This window comes from Suncus etruscus, chromosome 13 (assembly GCF_024139225.1).
Source record: "Suncus etruscus isolate mSunEtr1 chromosome 13, mSunEtr1.pri.cur, whole genome shotgun sequence".
NCBI classification, from domain to species: domain Eukaryota; kingdom Metazoa; phylum Chordata; class Mammalia; order Eulipotyphla; family Soricidae; genus Suncus; species Suncus etruscus.
Window position 1 is genome coordinate 76618567 of NC_064860.1, and position 5557 is coordinate 76624123.

General features: G+C 32.5%; 1 non-coding gene across 1 annotated transcript; it reads left to right on the top strand.

The window, feature by feature from the left end:
* The first annotated feature begins 2651 nt into the window (after positions 1 to 2651).
* On the top strand, positions 2652 to 2758 carry LOC126026771 (U6 spliceosomal RNA). Its single transcript, XR_007501991.1, has one exon. It is a non-coding gene; the product is annotated as a U6 spliceosomal RNA (small nuclear RNA).
* The last annotated feature ends 2799 nt before the right edge of the window (positions 2759 to 5557 follow it).

Here is a 5557-nt window from a genome sequence, read left to right on the forward strand (position 1 = left end):
TGTGTCTGATGATGTCCCAATTGCAGAATGAGTATGCTATTCCCAACAACTTCTTAAATAAGATTCATTGAAGTCATGCTTAGATACTAATAATTGTAATATACCCATGGAAAGGATTTATTTGGTATTGAAATAGGCATTTTTAAATTTTCCTCTCAAAATATGTAAATTGCTAGGCAGAGGTCAAATGAATCCAACTAATACTAAGATACAACTCTTCTCTGCATCTGGAAATAATACATTCTTGAATGGCCCAACAGACTACAGGTGATAAAATTGAAAATCAACTAAAATTTCTTGATCAGAAGTTATAATAAATGTCCTATATTTTGTTGTTCTATTTATGCATTTTAGAACTGGACAAAGAGACCTATAAATATGTTTTTTTACATTGCTTTTGGCACCTCATGTTGAAGAATGTAAGGAAATTACATGTTTCTTATTATGCATTACAAAAAAAAAAAGAGATTACTACTTCTTTCAAGTTCCAATATTTCTTATATTTAAAAATAAGACTTTCCTATTTTTCTGGTATTTTATGTCAGTCCACACAAGCCTACCTAACATATACAGATATGATTATTTGCAAAAAATAAAGTCTTCTCAGGCCACATCAGCATAGCCTTCAGTTCCCCCGTCAAAAAAAAAAGTGTTTTGATATTATTATTTTTGTCTAAACAAGAACCAAAAGATGAAGCTCATTTTTTTAATCTTTTTTTTCTGGTTTTTGGGAACATGCAAAACTCAAGTCATGGAAAGATATTTGATATCATTGGTAGTAAAGAATAGAATGTTTTAATTATTTTACCAAGAAGATAGGGAAGAATAGCATGCATTTAGTATAGTCTCATTATCCCCTACAGACATCCCCCAATCTTCTTCAATAATGATAAGCTGATTACAGAGACTAGGGAAAACATCCAAGTTTTTTTCAGGTTGAGAACATTTGTTTGGCTTTTTTTTTTTTTTTTTTGCAAGTGATCTTCTGCTGTGAGATGTCAAAACATGCAAAGGGAAAGGTGGAAGCCGTCTTGGAAGACTCAGCCATCTTTTTTCCTGTGAAAGCAGTGTGCTGATGTGCAAGTGGCCCAATTAGAAACTGAAGAAAACATTTCACTGTGGGGGACACAAGCTTACTTTACTGACTGTGGAGTTATTAGTTAGATTGACAGGAGTGGCAAAGAGAGGTTGCAGAGGCTGAGAGGAAATACAGACAGAGTTCATGTTTCTCAAGAGGCAAGAAATCACACATTTCCCCCACTGTTGTTGGTAAGGTGTTGATCTTGAAAACCAGATCCCTCATCACAGCCTAATTTTCTAGTTTTATTAGTATTTTAAATTAGATTGCTAGATAGTACTTTAATTTAATTTAAGGTTTCACAATATTTAGTGCACTGGAAATTTCTTCAGGACTTACCAGTAGGTGTAGCCATTGAAATAGTTCTCTTCAGATCTTATTTAATCAGACAGAGCACTGGGTCCTTAGCACTGTGCATATGTTGCTTAGGAGCTAAGATAAAAACAGGAAGTTGGTGGTGATGTCTGGCTGAGAAGGCACTGCACGCATTGTGTGTAGCTTGGTATAAGTAAGCAGGCATAAATTTCTTCCTGAAACCCCTGAGAAGCAACCAAAGGTAACACTGCTGGGTTTTCAGTTTGTGTTCAAATTCTTTCATGTGTCATTTTCTCTCTGTCCCCTCTCCCATGAATAATCCCAAATTGCCACCAGCATCTTCTGTCTTTGTTTTCCAAAGAAATGAAAGGAGTCATGTTGAATGATGGAATAGAATGATGAATTCATGGAAATATCATCAGCATTGTAAATCATGGTTCCTCAAAAGAACCGGGAGAAAAAGAAATAAGTAAAAAAATTAATATTTTTAGCTGTCTTCTTCCTACTCAATTGATTTACATTAGCTCAAAATGTTCTAGAGTCTTTTTCAACGAAGCAAAATGTCCTTTTCCTTGTCCCTAAATGGACACAGATTATAGTGCTAGGTTGACTGTACTCAAAATCACCTCTGTCTCTTCAGAACTTCGTGACTTTAATCTAGATCTGAGTTTTCTCATCTCTAATATAGCGCAGTTAAGTTGAATGGGTGTGAAAGTATAATGGGATCTTCTCATTGAACTCAGTGAAACATGATGTAGTCATTATGAAATATTTTATTTCTCTTACTTAGCCCTGAGTGTAATTGGGATGAGCTTCTTTTATACATAGTCTATCTTCTTACTGGTTCAAGTATGTTCTATAAATTCAGTTTCTTTTTATTTTGGGTACTTCAGGTTACAATTCATCCCAAATCTACTACTAAATAGATTTCTGTGTGTGTGTGTGAGAGTGTGTGTGTGTGTGTGTGTGTGTGTGTGTGTGTATGAAAATTGAACCAGACCAACTATATGCAAGGCAAGTGTCTCAAGCACTGAAATTATTATCTTTCCAATGAAAGGTAATAAAGCAGCATTAAATATCATAAACAAAAACTTTTTTTCTGGTATTCCCTGCATTGTAGGAGTATCTTTTGTACTTTTTGTTTGTTTGTTTGTTTTTCTTAGTAAACACATAACTTTTCCTTATTAGGTGCTAGTTTTAATCATTTGCTTCTTACTTTTTAAAATAAATATATATTCTATTAAAAGTAAGTCAATGTATGCTCACTTCGGCAGCACATATACTAAAATTAGAACGATACAGAGAAGATTAGCATGGCCCCTGTGCAAGGATGACATGCAAATTCGTGAAGCATTCCATAAAAAAAAGTCTATGTATTTATAGTTTTATTTTTCCTGATTTTACTTTTTCTTTTTGCATTTCCTGCCTTTTCTTTCTTCTTTATACATACACAATAAACACACATACACACATTTTTTGGTTGGAGCCAGACACAGCTATCTTTAGGGCTTAATTCTAGCTCTGCACTCAGTGAACACTCATGGCAGAACTTGGGAACATTATACAGTACTGCAGGTCAAACATGGATTGGCAGCATATAAGGTTTATACTGTCTCAGCTCTTCAGTTATATATTTTTATAGATCTACTTGTATCTTATCTATTAAGTTTTCTTTTTCTTAATTATAAATCAATTTTTGATAGTTAATTATTGATATTTTTTAAATAAATAATCTTAAATTTTAGTACCTTACAACAGAAATACTTGACTCTGTTCCTCTAAGAGTATATCTATGCTGTGACATAGGAGAAAATTAAGCAATTAAGCCTAAAAACAAATTAGCATGTAAAAGTTTGGTTGTATATGTCAGATTGCATTCAAGTCACTTTTTGTTGTTGATATGGTCTTGTGACCAAATTAAAATCAGCATAACAAGTATAATTTTATTATAGAAAGTAAGACACATAGAGCTTATTAAAATGTAACGAACAGTGTATAATAGTTCAACCTAGTATGTCAATCTGCTGAATCTGTCCTTGATATGTATTGAAAGGTTCCCTTATTTAGCTTATTATGGGATTTATTAATGAGTATACTTATTCACTGTTACTCCATTTTCAATAATCCTTTGCTTCTGCCTGGAAATGCATGCTACTGTTTCTAATCCACAGTTGGTCAATGAAGATTAAAATCAATTTATACAAAGTACTTTCATAAATGTTACCTATGTGACCAACATTATCACCATTGCCAACATACTTCAGCCAAGATTTGAAAAAGTTAACTTCCACTATATGAAAGAGATAACTGTAGATGAAATTTATTGTTAAGGCAAGGAGAGAACTGCTCCCTTTATTTGAAGGATTATTGTGAATATCTCAATTATATTAAACTGGGTTATACTAGAATAATATAAAAATAGTTGAAACATACTTTATTCATTATGTTGAAATTATTTGTTTTATAAAAGTACATAGTAGCAGATATTTTTTGTAGTAGCTTTATCCATTGATGCTCAGGTGACCCAAGGTGTTATTCTCAGCAATACTTAGTTCAGTGATGCAGGGATCAAAGCTTTACACTTGAGTTCTGTAATGAGGTGCTGTAAGGGAACAGTGGTGCTAAGCAGTCATTGAAGCTTTACACACGCTAGACATATTTTCTATCATTTGAACTATCTTTTTGGTTTTAATTTTTTTCCCAAGATTACTTCTTAATTGATTATCTATTGATAGGTTAAAGGTTATAAGATTTACACAGAACAAAAGAGCTAGAGGAAAACACTATGTCTTATGTATTTGTGTACCCATTTTTTGTATGTTTATTCTCCCACTGAACATATATCTGCTTTATGCAGATATATATATATATATATATATATATATATATATATATATATATATATATATATATATGCAGTGTGTTCAGTCCTAAAGTTATAATAATGAAAGAGTGCAATGACACAAATAGGATTCTTGTCTCTCTAGAACCTTCTAATTTTTTTTACTATGCTTATAAATAAAGCAAATCAGAAAATTTTCCTAAGAAAGTGAAGTGGCTTAAAGAGTTTCACACATTAGTACATTCTAAGATCATAATGCACTGAAATTAGAAGTGAATTACAAACACAGAGAAAAAACATTTACACCTGGAAATTAAACAGTTCACTACTGAACAACAAGAGGCTCAGAGACAAAATCAAATATTAAATAAAAAAATTCTTGGAAACAAATGAGAACCAAGACACAAAATGAGATTTGTGATACAAAGCAAAATTCATAGTTTTGCAAGCACTCATCAGGAAGGAAGAAAGGACCTACATAAATAACTTAATGACACAGCTTACAAAATTAGAAAATGATGAACAAAATGAACCAAAATTAGGCAGACAGAAGGAAATAATAAGGCTTAGAGCAGAAATTAATGAACTGGAAATCCAAAAAATAATCTGAAAGATTAATAAAAGCAAGGGTTTTTTTGCAAAAAGAAAGAAAGAAAGAAAGAAAGAAAGAAAGAAAGAAAGAAAGAAAGAAAAAGAAAGAAAGAAAGAAAGAAAGAAAGAAAGAAAGAAAGAAAGAAAGAAAGAAAGAAAGAAAGAAAGAAAGAAAGAAAGAAAGAAAGAAAGAAAGAAAGAAAGAAAGAAAGAAAGAAAGAAAGAAAGAAAGAAAGAAAGAAAGAAAGAAGACAGATGAAACCCTAGCAAAACTCAAAAAGAAACGGAGAAAAAAGGAGCTGAAGCAGTCGCACAGCAGTAGAGCTTTTGCCTTGAATGTGGCTGGCCTAGGATGGACCATGGTTTCTTTCCCGGCATCCTATATGGTCCCCAAGCTAGGAGCAATTTCTGAGCGCACACCCAGAAGTAACCCCTGAGCATCACCAGGTGGGAGATTATTACAGATATTACAGAAATTCAATGGGTAATAAGAGACTGCTTTGAGTAACTCTATGCCACAAAATAAGAGAAAGTGGAATAAATGGATAAATTATTGGACTCTTATAATGTCCCAAGATTGAGCCAAGATTATCTAGCATATCTAAACAGACACAGCTCTGTTAAGGCAATTAAAATGGTAATTAAAAGTCTTCCCCAAAACAAAAGCCCAGTCCCAGATGGATTCAATAAGATTCTTTCAAACTTTTTTTTTGTTATATGTCATAAACAAG